This window comes from Trichechus manatus, unplaced genomic scaffold (genome assembly GCF_000243295.1).
Source record: "Trichechus manatus latirostris isolate Lorelei unplaced genomic scaffold, TriManLat1.0 scaffold00368, whole genome shotgun sequence".
NCBI classification, from domain to species: domain Eukaryota; kingdom Metazoa; phylum Chordata; class Mammalia; order Sirenia; family Trichechidae; genus Trichechus; species Trichechus manatus.
This window is the reverse complement of record NW_004444304.1, coordinates 104318-120211: the sequence shown is the minus strand read 5'-3', so window position 1 is coordinate 120211 and position 15894 is coordinate 104318. Positions and strand designations below refer to the sequence as shown.

At 37.1% G+C, this 15894-nt stretch overlaps 1 pseudogene; it reads left to right on the top strand.

Moving 5' to 3' along the window:
- Positions 1 to 10190: 10190 nt before the first annotated feature.
- LOC101358464 (glycosaminoglycan xylosylkinase-like) lies at positions 10191 to 13967 on the top strand (annotated as a pseudogene).
- Positions 13968 to 15894: the final 1927 nt, after the last annotated feature.

Below are 15894 nucleotides of genomic sequence, written 5' to 3'. Positions count from 1 at the left end.
CCTTTGGTGACAAAAAGCAGTCAGTTATTCTAATCTTGCAAGTCTTTTAATGTTTAGCCTGTCCTTATTTCCTTTCATTTCTGCTTGCAAATTGCTCATTTTTTCTCCTACGTTCATCTCTTTCTTATAATACTTTGTCAGATGCAGCCAAAAGCAACTGGCATAGCCTACTAAACATATTTTCAAGAATTTTCCCTAAAATTTTAGATTTGTTATGCATATATTATGTCTGCATGTTTATCAGATGAGAAAATTGCTAAATATTTTGTCACAGCATTGAACTTCAACATCCTTCCAGCCTCCGTGATCATTTCCTTGAGTCTTATCCCCAGTTACTAAGCCAATGCTTAAGTCTAGATACAACACAAAACACATTTGTTCACAGAGTATTCGTCCTGCAAGTTCTGTGGTGCTGCTCCCTGTTAAAGGGCTGGGAAGTGCAGTCATTCATAAGCTCAAGGTGAAAAAAAAGAACATGATATTGGTAAACACTAGTAATGTCTACAAAAATATCTCTAAGTAAAGATATATTTAATTAATATCACTGACTGATAGAGGAAGCATTGTAAAATTTAAAGAAAAATCAAAACAATATGATCTATTTCTCAATTTCAAGCATCTAAAAGAACCACTACAAATCTGGTGATTTTGTGAATTACCGATTAGGTTTATCAGTTGTTTTTCCAATAGTCAAAAAACTTGCTAATAAAATTCGTATCTCGAATTTTTGCAATAGACGTTTTCCTTTCTTTATATATAAATACTGTCCTACCAGGAAATAATATAAAACAAACAGTGCCATATATAAAATATACCAAAATGTCCGATTATCTCACCAAACACAATAAAAGTACACTGACATACATTAAAATATAGTATATGTATTTTACAATATATTATTTATTATTGTATAGGATATATCCTATACAACCTCTGTGTGTGTGTGTGTGTATGCACACACGATCTTCTGAATTTCTTGAAATATATGAACAATCATAAGCTGACTTCTAGGTGACTCCTTAGTCGAATACAATGGCATATGGTTTCAAATGTCTTGTGCAAAAGGCTGTTGTATCTGACAGCAGCACTTAAGGAGGGCAGCTAGGAGCTATATGCATTGTTTGTGCTAGGTTATATTTACAAAGATCAGTCTGAACTTCTGAATGATCAGACTAAGTACAATTTCACTAATTTGCAGACATATGTTCAAAGAAATTTGCATAGATACCACATGTGATAACTAGCAGACAATTCTTCAGACATTGTAAACTAGATTTTGCACAACTTTCCCTGCTGAACTAAAAGCCTTACATAGTATTTTTTCACTCCTGGGGGAAAGTCTGCCTATTCTACTCTTACAAGGGGTGTGATGATTGTTTAAGGTCCCTTAAAACCAACCAAACCTGTTGCCGTCGACTCTGACTCATAGTGACCCTATAGGACAGAGTAGAACTGCTCCGAAGGGTTTCCAAGGGGTGGCTGGCAGATTCAAACTGCAGACCTTTTGTTTAGCAGCCAAGCTCTTAACCACTGTGCTACCAGGGCTCCTTAAGGTCCCTAGGTGGCACAAATGGTTTGCACTCCACTGCTAACCTAGAGGTTGGTTATTCAAACCCACTTAGCAGGACCACAGAAGAAAAGGCTTGGTGATCTGCTTCCGTTAAGGTTACAGCCAAGAAAAGCCTATAGAGCAGGTCTACTCTGTAACATATGGGATCACCATGAGCTGGAATCACCTTCTCAACAACTAACTGTATCAAATGATATTGGGGAAAAAATTTGATAGTAGAAACCAAAGGTATAACTGGAAAAAAAAAATGCTAAGATATTAGAAGATCTAATGAGTCTTAACAAAAGAGAGAATTTTGTTTTGTTTTGTTTTAGTGACTAGGAGAAGTATTCTAGTCACTTATTAAATGCATTCATTTAAATTATTAGAACCATATTGCTTAAAATTTAAAAATAAGCAAAAGCATTGATTGGCATAAGTACAATATGATACCGTTATTTGAATAACAGTGAAATGATTCACCATATGTTGTGAAGACAAGAGCTTAAACTTTTACATTTTAATGACTTGATCATTTTACTCTGGGATGTTTGGCAAAGATTAAAAAGACGATTACAAAAAAAATCCTTATTCTGATTATAGGAAACAGTTTCTATCTTGGTGATTTTCTGACCACATTTAAGTGTGTAATTATAAGCTAGAAACATCCTTAAACTTCTAAAGTTTAAAATATATGTGTGTAGAGTATTTTGCAATGTAGTCTTATACTGAGTACGTCAAACCCGAAATGTGAATAGACTTTTTATTAGAAGATGATGTTGCTGTTGAATGCAGTTGAGTTGATTCTAACTCATAGCAACCCCATGTGACAGAGTAGATACGCCCCATAAGGTTTTCTTGACTTTAATCTTTACAGGAGCAGATCACCAGATGTTTCTCCCTTGGAGCAGCCTGATGGGTTCAAACCACCAACCTTTCAGTTAGCAGCCTAGGGCTTAACCACTTGTTGCACTAGAAGATAAACAAAAAATCATTACTATAGAGTCAATTCCGATAGGACAGAGCAAAACTGCCCCATACGGTTTCCAAGGAGTGGCTGGTGGATTCAGACTGCCAACCTTTTCGTTAGCAGCCGATCTCTTAACCACTGTGCCTCGAGAGCTCCCAAAAGATAGAGGACCATTTATTATTACAATTATTTGAAATTATTTCTTGAATTTATAAGAAATGAATATTTTATTCCTTTATATAAGCTTTCACAGGGCATATATATTTTCATAAAATAACAATTTACAGAATGGCAGCAGTGGAAGAATTTAATGTTTCAACATGAGAAATTGCTAAAATATCCTTGTTAATAACCTTTTTTTCTATTTTAAATAGATTATCTAAATGGTTCTTAATAATAGAAAATAGTAGAATTATTTAGTTGTTTTTTCTATTGATTTGATATTTAAAAAATATAAAAAGTATGGCAATGGTAACTGTTGCTGTTAGCTGCTGTTCAGTCAGCCCCCAAACTCATGGCAACTCCATGCACAAGGGAACAAAAAAGGCTGCTTAATTCTGCGCCATCCCCATAATTGGCTGCAGATCAGTCTGTTGTGATCCATAGGGTTTTCATTGGCTGTTTTTCTTTTTTTTCTTCTAGTCCATCTTAGCCTGGAAGCTCCACTGAAACCTTTTCAGTATCATAGGAACATACAAGCCTCCACTGACAGATGGGTGGTGGCCGTGCATGTGGTTCATTGACCAAGAAACGAAACTCGGTGTCCTCCATGGAAAGTGGGAATTGCACCACTGAACACCAATGTCTCACATGTGTAGTTTTTCCCTAGATTGCACTAGCATCATGACTGATAGTGAACTATGCTTCTTTATATGCCTAAACCAGAAAGAAAAAAAATAATAATATAGATAAGAATCATGAAACCATAGTTCTCAGTTTGAAAGACTTTACGCATTTATGTTGTGTGTGTGTGTTTTTATGTAGGTTCCTGGGTATGTATGTTCAAGTAAGTATTGAAATAATTCAAAATGTGAGTCCCTACTTATGGCAGCCTTTAGGATCAGTACGTAAAATATTTTATTTCTTTTATTATCTTATACCTGCTGAATATGCTAAGAAAGCAAACTAACAAGAAAAAAAGTCACTTCATTAAACTTAGAGTTACAAATATATTCCCATGAGTACAATTAAGTACAAAACGTCAGTTGTACATATATATGCAGCCAGAGAGGTGGTTAATAGGTGAAGACCTGTTTAGTAAAATAATGAGAAAGCTCCTCCTTTTAGAAATGTCACAGTAACTAGCATGCATAATTCCACATGTATTTCAGACAGTTTTAGCCGACAGCATGGGGCAAAATATATCCAGAAACATCCTTCTGTAGTTTTAGGTAGAAATTAATGGAAAAATAAATCTGTAACTATGACATATTAAATTTGATGAACTAATGGTCCTAGCACTATTCTAAATGGAAAGTAGTGTACACAATCCATATTCAAGATCGTTTTAAAAATTGAATTTGTTTATGGTTTATTACCTGAAAAATTTTGACATAGAAATAGCACAAATTATCATCAAATGACTTGACTTTCAGTTTTTTCAATGACTATCAAAAAGATGGCTATAAATACACTGAATAATCATTACAAAATATTTCTCTATACCATGAAACACCATGAGGGTTAATAATTAAATAATGCTGTTTGTTATTGTTATTAGATGCCGTCAAGTCGGCTCCGGCTCATAGAGACTCCATGTACAACAGAACAAAACACTGCCCCGTCCTGCACCACCCTCACAATTGTTGCTATACTTGAGCCCATTTTTGCATCCGCTGTGTCAGTCCATCTCATTGAGGGTCTTCCTCTTTTTCGCCATCTTCTACTTTACCAAGTATGATGTCCTTCTCCAGGGATTGGTCCCTCCTGATAACATGTCCAAAGTATGTGAGACGTAGTCTTGCTATCCTTGTTTCTAAGGAGCATTCTGGTTGTACTTTTTCCAAGACATATATGGTCATACTTTTGAGAGTCGCTGGATTTATTATCCGTCTGTCTTACTCTTGACCTATCTGTTATCTATCTAACGGTGTTATCTAGCTAGTGTTATTATCTCAATTCTTTGAAATAAAAGTTTTGTTATAAATCAACTATAATTCAATTAATTGCTCAGATAACATGCAATTACATTTTTTTTCAAATCATATAATAGTTTATTTGTAGTTAAATATTAAAATTATTTTATGTGTTACTCAGTATGGTAAAATATAGGGCTGAAGGAAAAGTAAGTTGCTTAAAAATATATGTGATAGTGAAGGCAGGTTTTCTCAACTCTACAGAAAATCATGGAGGCATTCCTCATGAATCATATTTTTCATATTATTAATCTTACTGAAACAAATATGATCATGACTATATATCAGCTATAAAAGATAAACATTAATTATTTTTTCATGTATTGTTCTCTTTAAAATGCAGCTGTATCCATATATTAGTTTGTTAGGAAGAATACCATGGGATAACTGTAAATAAGAGCTAGGCTGCTAAACAAAAGTTTGGCAGTTCAAATACACCAGCTGCTCTTTGGAAACCCTATGGGTCAGTTCTTCTCTGTCCCATAGGGTCGCTATGAGTAGGAATCCACTGGACAGTAAAGAGTTTTGTTTATTCACATTTTGTAGCCTTAGTGATGCAGTGATTAAGAGCTTGGCTGCTAACCAAAAGGTCAGCAATTTGAATCATCCAGCCACTTGTAGGAAATCCTGTGGGGCAGTTCTAGTCTGTCCTATAGGGTCACTATGAGTTGGAATGTACTTGATGGCAATGAGTTTGGTTTGGTTATTCACATTTTGCTCTTTTGAACATGGCAATTCTAGATGAAGCTCTTCTAACTACAAATTAATTTATTGAACCCTCTTTTTGAAAGATTTACTTGGTGATGTTTTTCTCCTTTACATTAGAGCATATTCCATTTCAGCTTCCTCTTCTCTCCCACACATTCTCAAAAACGTTGAAGTCAACCTTTTGGCCCTACACTCCACCAAAATTTCTCTTGGCAAAATCACCAGTGCCATTCATTCTTGATGCAAAATCTGAGTCAATTCTTTGTCCTCAATTTACTTAACCTGATGTCAGCACTTGACACAATCAATCACGTCATCTGTTTTGGGGGAAAAAAAATTGTTTTCCTTTAATTTTTAGGATACTGCTTTCTTTCCTTCCATCCATTCTTCCTTCCTGGCTTCCTGCCTGCCTGCCTGCCTGCCTTTCTTCCTTCTTTTTTCTTTCATTCTTTCTCTCTTTTTAATTTATAACCTATTTCACTGCTTGATACTTCTCAGAATTCTTCGCTGAATCCTATTACTTTAACCAACTTCTAAATGTCAGCAGGAGCCCTGGTGTCACAGTGGTTAAAGTAATGGACTGCTAACCAAAAAGTCAGCAGTTTGAAACCACCAGCAGCTCTGTGGCAGAAAAATGTGGCAGTCTGCATCCGTAGAGATTTATAACCTCTGAAACCATATGGGGTCATTATGAGTTGGAATCGACTCGACAGCAGTGGATTTTTTGGTTTAAATTATGTCAATTCTCAGGACACAGTACTAGTTCTTCTTCTTTTCTCTGTCATTAACACATGTATACTGATGACTGATAAATATTTAGCTTCAAGAGAAATTCTTGCAGGAAATCCAAAATCATATTTACTACTTTCTGTGTATATTTCATCCACCACCCATCTGTCAGTTTGCCTTAGTATGGTGGTGTCATGGGTTGAACTGTGTCCCCCTAAAATATCTGTCAATTTGGCTAGGCCATGATTCCCAGTATTGCGTGATTATGCGCCATTTGTCATCTGATGTGATTTTCCTATGTGCTGTAAATCCTACCTCTATGATGTTGTCTTAGTCATCGAGTGCTCCTCTAAAAGAAATACCACAAGTGGATGGCTTTAACAAAGAGAAATTTATTTTCTCATAGTCTAGTAGGCTTCAAGTCCAAATTTAGGGCATCAACTCCAGGAGAAGGCCCTCTCCCAGCTCTGAAGGAAGGTCCGTGTCATCAATTTTCCCCTGGTTGAGGAGCTTCTCTGCGTAGGAACCTCAGGTCCAAAGGATGCGCTCTGCTCCCGGCACTGCTTTCTTAGTGGTATGAGGTTCCCATGTGTCTCTGCTCGCTTCTCTCTTTCATATCTCAAAAGAGATTGGATTAAGACACTATCTAATCTTGTAAACCTCATCAGTATAACCTCATCACAGTGATAGAATTTATAACACATAAGGAGATCACATATAACTTCATCATAGTGACAGAGTTTATAACACATAAGGAAATCACATCAGATTACACAATCATACAGTACTTCGAATCATGACCCAGACAAGTTGACAGATATTTTTGGGGGGCACAATTCAATCCAAGACAGAGGTTAATGAGGCAGAATTAGAGGCAGTTATGTTAATGAGTCAGGACTCAATCTACAAAACTAGATTGTGTTTTAACTCAATCTCTTTTGAGATATAAAAGAGAAAAGTGAACAGAGAGACATGGGGACCTCATACCACCAAGAAAGCAATGCAGGGAGCAAAGCGCATCCTTTGGACCTGAGTTTCCTGCAGGGAGAAGCTCCTAGACTAAGGGAAGATTGATGGCAAGGACCTTCACCCAGAGGCAACAGAGACAGAAAGTCTTCCCCTGGAGCTAGCAACCTGAATTTGGACTCCTAGCCTCTTTGACTATGAGAATAAATTTCTCTTTGTTAAAGCCATCACTTGTGATGTTTCTGTTATAGCAGCACTAGATAACTAAGACAGGTGGCTTGCATGCTGTTATGATGCTGGCAGCTATGCCACCAGTATTTCAAATACTAACAGATTCATTTATGTTGGACAGGTTTCAGAGGAGTTCCCACACTAAGATAGCCTAGGAGGGAAAGACTGGCAATCTACTTGTGAAAATAAATAAATAAAAAAAAAACCACATCTATCACAACAGAACATTGTCCAACTCACTTGTTTTGAACATGTCATCAGTGGAGATCTATTGCTAGAGTAGGGCATCATGTGTAGTGAAGTAGAGAGCCAGTGAGGGCGTGAGTTATGCTAGGTGAGATGGCTTGGCACAACGGCCACAATGATGGACTCTAACATCTTGGCAATTGTGAGGATGACATAGGACCCTACGATGTTTTTTTCTGTTGTGCAGAAAGTTGCCATGAGTCAGAATTGACTGGACAACAGGTAACAACAACTATATTTCATATAAATATTTAATAACATACAATGTAATATATTCATATATATATATTTTTTTTTTTTTTCTTACATTCCCCAGTCCTCACCATGTGAACAAATCTGACCACTGTTCACAACATTCATTGCAACCACTCTGGTCCAAGCCATCATTATCTCTTTCATAGAATATTGACATAGTCATGTGCTAATACCCCTGCTTCCGCTTTTGCTTTTCTCCAAGAATCTCCTCTCCACACATTTTAAATTATATTAGATTTGATCACCCCTCAGTTCAGAATTATCTAATGATTTCCCTCATATTCAGAATAAAGTCCAAAATCATTACTGTGCCTACAAAGCCATGCATAATCTTGACTTTTTCCTCCCTGTCATAATCTCCTACAACTTCCTCTATTTCTCACTGTTTATCAGCTACACTAGCATTTCCTTGGTTTATAGTCTCAAACAACTTTTTCCAGTTACCCTTTACAATGACTGGGAGGAGTCAACTTTCATATACAATGCTGATGTTGGGAAAATAGTTTAAATCCCTAGTAAGCTGTTTGGGAAGGAAAGGGTGACAATGATAGAGATACCTTCATCTCTACGATTGCTTCAATCTTTCTAACACAGAAAAATATCAAGTAAAAACAAACAGAAATTAAATTCTCACAGTAAAATATGTTGAATGTTCCTATCCTTCTACATACTCACAATCACACACACATGCACACACACAATTAGGAAAGTGTTGATTGATTCTTATTTTTCCAAGCATATTTATAAGCTAAAGATGTTTAATTTTACAAAACATTTTTTTTCAGTTGTCATAGATATCTTTTGTGACCTCTCCACTCTTCTCCATGTCCTGGAGGCTTCCTTGTATGTACTATCACAAAGAGCAACCTTGAGAAGGGGGTAGCAGTGAGATCTTCATATTTTCCTTTACGAAAGAAGAAATGGATCCCTCCACACACTTCTGTTTCTGGGCTCTAGTAATTGTTCTTTCTTCCTACACCTTCAGGATTGGTATTAGTAATGGTGCCCAGATGTTAATATCCCCTAGTATTATACAAGGTAATGCATTCTCTTGTAGGATCCTTACAACCAACGCATGTCTTTGTAAATAATCTTTCTATTAAATTGTCCTCAAATTATCCAGCTACTCATCTGTTTTTAGATAGAACCTTTACTAAAGCACAGCTGTTAAAATTAATTCATTTGAAATATTTGTTACTATTTTATTTTGAAATTTTCACAAAGAAGATTTATCATAGCATCCATTTTAGAGCTAATGTGCAGGTATCCACATCTGCTGCTTCTAAGAAAGTAAACTCATTTGGGTAATCCTTGAAAGTTGTGCCCTTTATTAGACTTAGAGGTTATTTTTTAAAGTTGTCCTTGTGGATACGTAATGTTGACTGGGCAGAGAAGAGTTATTAAAGGGAAGGTAGAGGGAGGTAAAGTCTTAGCATGTGTGTATACCTCAGCTTATTATTGACATGATTTAAGAACCAACTTAACCCAAACTAAACCATTGTTGTCAAGTCTAATTCCAACTCACCTTAATAGCCACAAGCCAATCCATGTGAGATCAGTACCATGATAGTCAATACCTGTTACCTATACTTACCAATGAATGCCCTTATCATGAAGTGCTTTTTTTAAACATGTATTTTATTTTTTTATTTGTTTTTTGGGTTTTTTTGGTGAAAATATACACAGCAAAAGATACACCATTTTAACAATTTTTACGTGTACAATTTCAGTGACAATGATTACAATGATTACATTCTTCAAGTGGTGCAACCATTCTCAGTAGTCTTTTCTAAACTATTCCACCACCATTAACAGAAACGCACTACTTCCTAAGTTTCTCATCTAACCTTTAAAATTGCTGTTGTCAATTTATTTCATACAGATAATTCTTTGAAAGAGCATAATGCTCAAGGCAGACATATTTTACTAATTAAGCTAAGACTATTGTTTGGTTAAAAGAAGACTTCAGCAGATAGTTTCGGGTTAAGGTTTAAAGTTTAAGGATTATTTTAGGGCAATAGTATCCGTGTTCCATCCAGCCTCCGTGGCTCCAGAAAGTCTGGATCCCACAGAGAATTTGAAATGCTGTTCTTCACCTCCGCTTTTGATAAGAATCTGTGTTCAAAAGTAGAACACTTAAGGGTCTGTGCAGTCATGACATTTAGTATTTTTATAAATGATTTTTACAGTTTTCCAATCATGAAAATTTGGTAGTTCTGTGCTTACAGTCTTATGGCTAAATTTCCAGTCCTTAACAGTCCAAATATGAATTGTTGAGATATAGAAGTACTTGTTCTACTTAGAGTTTAATCAGGGCTGTGGCTGTGTCAATAAGTTACATATAAGGGAACGAGGCCAAAGGGTGTTAAGGAAGTTGGCTATCAAGTAATAGTGTAGTTCCATGGATTCTGAGTTGAACAAAGAGGAAATAGCATATATTAATCGAAATGTGAATGTGGAAAAGTAGTAGGCTTAATGGAATCTACATTGGAATTAGGTAAATGCATTATTGGAGAGGGGTGTTAAAATAAAGAAGCTAGAACAACAATAGATGGTGACTGTAGCAGGATTATTGAAATATATATTTCAGAAATATTGCAATTATATGCTAATGACAAGTTATGAGTTATGGCCATACTAGTATTTGTCTGAGGAAGGATGGAGTAAAAATTTATAGGGTTTTGAAAGATCAAAAAAATGGAATGTCGAGGCCATTGAACCAAGAGTAGTGGTGGAATACAATGAGCTAAATGTTTCAATATACATGGAGCAGTACCAGGGAAGTCATATAAGACAGAAAGAAGGTGAAATGGTACAGTTTTATTTCAGGCACTTCAAATGAAAGTGATATAATTTCAAAATATCAGCAAGAAGCAATATAGACACCTGCCCTACTTTCAAGCACTAAGGCCATAATGTTTGACACTAGCATTTACAGATATACAAATAAACACCACTTTATATTTTAATAAAATAAAAATACCATTTTTAAGCAACAAAAAACACCAAGTTGTCAGGAAACTAATGATACAGTATCATCTTTTGAAATTTTAAAGTGCTAAGTAGATTTTTTTCAGGGGTCATTACTTAGTCTGCTACGATTAAACATTTTTAAAAGTAATGATTAGGGTGATGAACCAGAGTGTATCTTTATTAAATTTGCTGATGACACCAATTTGGTAGGACAATTAACACATTTAAAAACTGGATTAAAATTCCAAATGACCTTGATGAGTTAGAGAGGAGCCTAGATATAAACAAGATGAAGTTGATTAAGTTCCTGTGCAGTAATTCATTTAGCCTATTTCACATTCACAGTGGCCAAACCATTATACAACTCTGTTCGGAACTTTTAATCAAAGTAGCTTGAGTGATCTATCTTCACTGCAGTGCAATCACAGCAAATATGAGTCAAGATTTTTGTGCATCCAACTGGCATAACAACTGACTGTTATTAGTTTAATCAAAATGATGTTGATGCCAGGCTTCTTCAATAAATGCACCCAGTTTTAGAAGGAAATTTGTCTACCAAAATCACTTGATACAGGCCAGTATTTCTGAACTGAGAAAAAAAATAAAACCATGTATATTGGCTAAGGCAAAAATGACATGTAAGCTGACAATGGTATTAAAAAAGAAACCAACAACAGTAGTAACTGAATGGTGATAACCTGATAAAATCAAGATTTGCTGTCATTGCTGTTTTGTTTTTTCAGTCAACGTTTTGGAAGAGTTTCCATTACAAAATTATGGTGTGAAGAGTTTGAACATGAATTATCTGTGAAAAAAATGGTTTACATCTGAAGAAACTTAAGAAATAGATCTGAAGATTTAAGAAAATAGCAATAGACTCATTGATATTTTTCTTTCATGTAGGTTTCAAAACTTTTATGGTCAGTCTATATTGAGTATCACATGCACATGTTAAAACACAAGGACAGAAAGCTTTCACAGAGACCCAGGGGGTTTTGTAGATGCTCTGAAACCCATCTGTGATACACTTCTTCTGGTCAATAAAGTCAAGGTTAAGAAGCATGGGAAGAATTGTATTTTCAATTTATGTGGTCTCAGGATATTTGATTTCTAAAGGAAAGAAAAAGTGACAGGCATTTTCTCTGGAGGGTTGTATATTCACACCTCAGCAGATATTTAGAAGGAGAGAGGCTTTTATCTGAAATGTGTGTAGCCATATCTAATGACTGAAAAGTAGAATTGGTCTTATATGCAGGTCTTTCTAATCTATAATAATACAGAGGGCAAATTAATTATACATCTATTTTTATATGAAAATATTTCAGTCTAAGATAAAATATAGATACAGAAAACAGCACAAATCACTTGTACAGCTTAATAAAACATTATTAGGTAAACATAGTACAAGCCTAGAAATATAACTTTACCAACCAAATGGCAATACAATACTTCTAACCATTTTTTTTAACCTTGGCTCTATTGACCAGAAAAAGTCTATCACACGTGGATTTCAGGGCATCTACAAAACCCCTGGGTCTCTGTGAAAACTTTGTGCCCTTTGCAAGTGCCCTTTCCCAAACTCTACCTCCTCCCTCCTCTCATGTTGATTTTACTTGCCTCCAAGTCGATTTTCAATTCATAAGGACCCAGTGTGACAGAGCAGAACTGCCGCATAGGGCTTCCTAGGCTGTAATCTTTACAGAAACAGATCACCAGGTGTTTTCCCCTGCGAAACAGCTGTGCAGGTTCAAACACCGACCTTTCGGTTTTTAACCGAGTGCTTAACCATTGCCACAACAGGGCTCCTCCCCTCCTCTCATAGGTAAACTTTATTTGGATATTTTTGGTAAATATTTGCTTGCATTGTTACAGTTTTATCACCCAAATGTTCATCTTTAAATATTATAGTTTAGGCTTGCTTATTTTTTGTTTTATTTTATGTCTTTTTTTTTTTTTATTGAAGCTTAACAAATATATTCATATTCAGAGATCTTATGTGTATAGGTTTATGAATTTTTATAAATTTGCCTAATATAACCACTATCCACATCGAGACAGAGAATATTACCAGCGTCTTCATAGTGGTAATACATCAGATAATTTCTTGATCTACCCTTCATTCTTAAAGAATATTATCAGTAGATATATGATTTTGGATTGACAGTTCTTTTCTATCAACACTTCAAAAATATTGTGCTGAATGACTCTGCGGAAGTGGGCGGGAGCCTCAGTGGCAGAGGCAGCTTGGGGCGGTGAGCCTGGGGTGGAGGTGGAGCTGTCCCCCCTAGCCCCGGAGGTGGCGGGGGCAGCCGGGACAGCGCCGCACCTTACCAGTTGCCATTGAGTGAGTTTAGGGCCCAGCAGGTATAGCCGAGATTATGTGGTAGAAGGGGAACCATATGACGATTATGATAGACACAATGCAGAAGCAACCTTTCATTTGGACAAGATTCCGGGTTTCCGCCGAGCCCTCTTGCTGGTTGGCAGATTTGTTAATCTGCGGAGAAAAATCAAGCCTGCTGCCACGGAGCAGCTGTTTAGAACCTTCCTAACCGTAGGAAAGAATACTTGTTTCTATGGGAAGTTTTATTATTGCCGAAAAACAGAGCTAGCTCTTGTCGATGGAAACACAATGGCGAGATCTGTCACGCTTTGCCTCCCAGGTGTGTGGCATCTGCAGAAACACAACACACATGGAACAAGATTTACCAAGAGGGCAAAATGGCCAGGTGAGAGTATGATGAGAGCTACTGCAACACTCTGAAGAAAACGTCCTTCTATGACTCCGGCCGGCACCTCCTGGAGTCATTGACACAGCTGTCTTTGGTTTCCTGATTGGCAGTGCTGAGCACCATCATGATGAGAGCTTTCAAGATGAAAGGCTCCAGTATGCTCATCCTTCTCGATAATGCCAAAAGCTTTGAAAACCCCTCACTGGATGAGATAAGCATTCTTGCCCCTCTCTATCACTGCTGCATCATTCGGGTTTCTACCTGGAACAGACTGAACTACCTAAAGAATGGTATGCTGAAGTCTGCCTTAAAATTGGCCACGGCCCATGACCCTATTGTCCCAGTGCTCTCTGATCCTCACCTGGATGCTGTGGACCAGAGACTCTTGAGTATCCTGACCACCATGAAGCAGTGCACTGACCAGTTTGGGGCAGACTCTGTGCTGGTGGAAGACAGGACGCCTCTTCCCACTTGTAAGTCTCAACACAAAATACATGAAACTTCTTTTTACAAAGATAAAGAAACAACATAATGAATTCCAAATGGTGCTGGATGGATTGGAAATGACCAGCATCAAGTTCTGGTGATAGGGGACAGGGTGGCCTTGGATGTCTTTGGTGTTTTCTGTAGCAGAAACTAAAGCAAAGACTACAAGTGTCAGACCACAGAGGTGCTCCTGCTGATCACCTTCTGATTTCCTTGACGTTATGTGCCCATCCTAGCAATGAGTGTCATGGTTGGTCAGTTTTAATTTCCCATGACAAAGGACTAATAGAGGTGTGACATTTGATCGGTTTTTCCTGAGACTGGTTCTGGAATGTGTGTTTTGAGTTAGTCGAACCTTACAGTCCTTTCTCCATACCTGTGGATGTTCTGAAAACTCTTTGGAATATCTTGTGTCCTTTTTTACCAGGACTAGTCAAATTGAGGGAAGCTTACTACCTCATAAGGAGTGGCAGTAAATAAAACCTTGTATTCTACTGAGCCAGAATAGCACTTTCTGTTGGAGGGGATATATTTTAAGGGGATAGAATTGGAGAGATGGGCAAAAGCAGGGAAGATGTTTTAACCAGATGCATAGTAGTCTTTTGATAATTTTTAGGGGAGGGAAGAAGAGAGAGAGAGAGACCCACTTGGTAGAACCAGAATCGAGGAGATGATTGAATTGTATACTGAGATCATTAGTGAAAACCAGTTCCCTGGTATTTAAGTTCTTCCGGTATGCAGAAAAGCAAAGATGACTCTGTACTTAAGTAAAATCTACAGCTTCATGGCTGTGTCCAAATTAATAAAAAGTTTATCTCTAGAGAAAAATAGTGTTACATCTCAAGCATGGTTCTCTTACGGAGACTTTTTTTTTTTTTTCCCTTGCCCAAAGAAGGAAATTCTTTCTAAATTAACAAACCAAACTGAAACAAAACCTTGAATAAGAGTTAAGTTGTCTGTGATCTCCGCCATCCTTGTTTCTCTTTTGAGATGAATTTCCACCCCTGCCTTTAAGGCATTTGGCCATCAAAGGGTCCGTTCCCAAGAGACTAGCAGCCCTGTGTGTACCTTCCTTGTGAGAAAAGCCAGCTCGCTTCTACAGATGACAGCACTTATCCTGATGGTGGCTGGACTTAGCTTGTGATTTGGGCCATGTAAAACAAAGATTTTAAGCCTTCTCAGCCTTGAAATTAAAGAGGTTACCATGAGGAGCCTTAAGATTTTGATTTCCGTCAAACTGTAATTTCATCCTTTAGTCTCATTTGGGTTCTGATCCCATGTTGTAGTGTTATCCTCCCATCTCCTCCGAGCACTCTCAAACTGTAAATTGCTAAAACACAGGCTTATTTTTGTGTTCTGGCAAAATGATTTTGTCAGGTAAGTGGTTGCAGTGAAATACAGGGCCAAGGATGACAGGCCCGGTATACCCACTCGCTTGTGTACTCAGAGCTACGTATTTCTCTCCTGAATCTTGTCTGGGTGTTGTTCCAGTTTTGTACTGTTGTCAAGCAGAGACTAATATTTAAACAGTGTGGTTGAACAAATTTAATGCCAGTCATTGAAGGTCAGTCTTCGGCACCCACACTTTTAAAAACAGCTTTAAAATTTATGCCCCAATTATCTCGCATTGAAAGATAGCCGAGTAACCAGTCACTACTTTAAACTAACATGAGATTTGGGTACTTTGGTACTGTATATATAGATTTTGAGATGGGACAGAATGGGCTGAGTTATACGAACTAAAAAAAAAAAAAAAAAAATCCTGTTACCGTCGAGTTAATACCAACTCATAGCAACCCTATAAGACAGAGTAGAACTGCCCCCATAGGGTTTCCAAGGAGTGGCTGGTGGATTTGAACTGCTGACCTTTTGGTTAGCAGCCTGAGCTCTTAACCACTGTGCCACAGTAAGGAA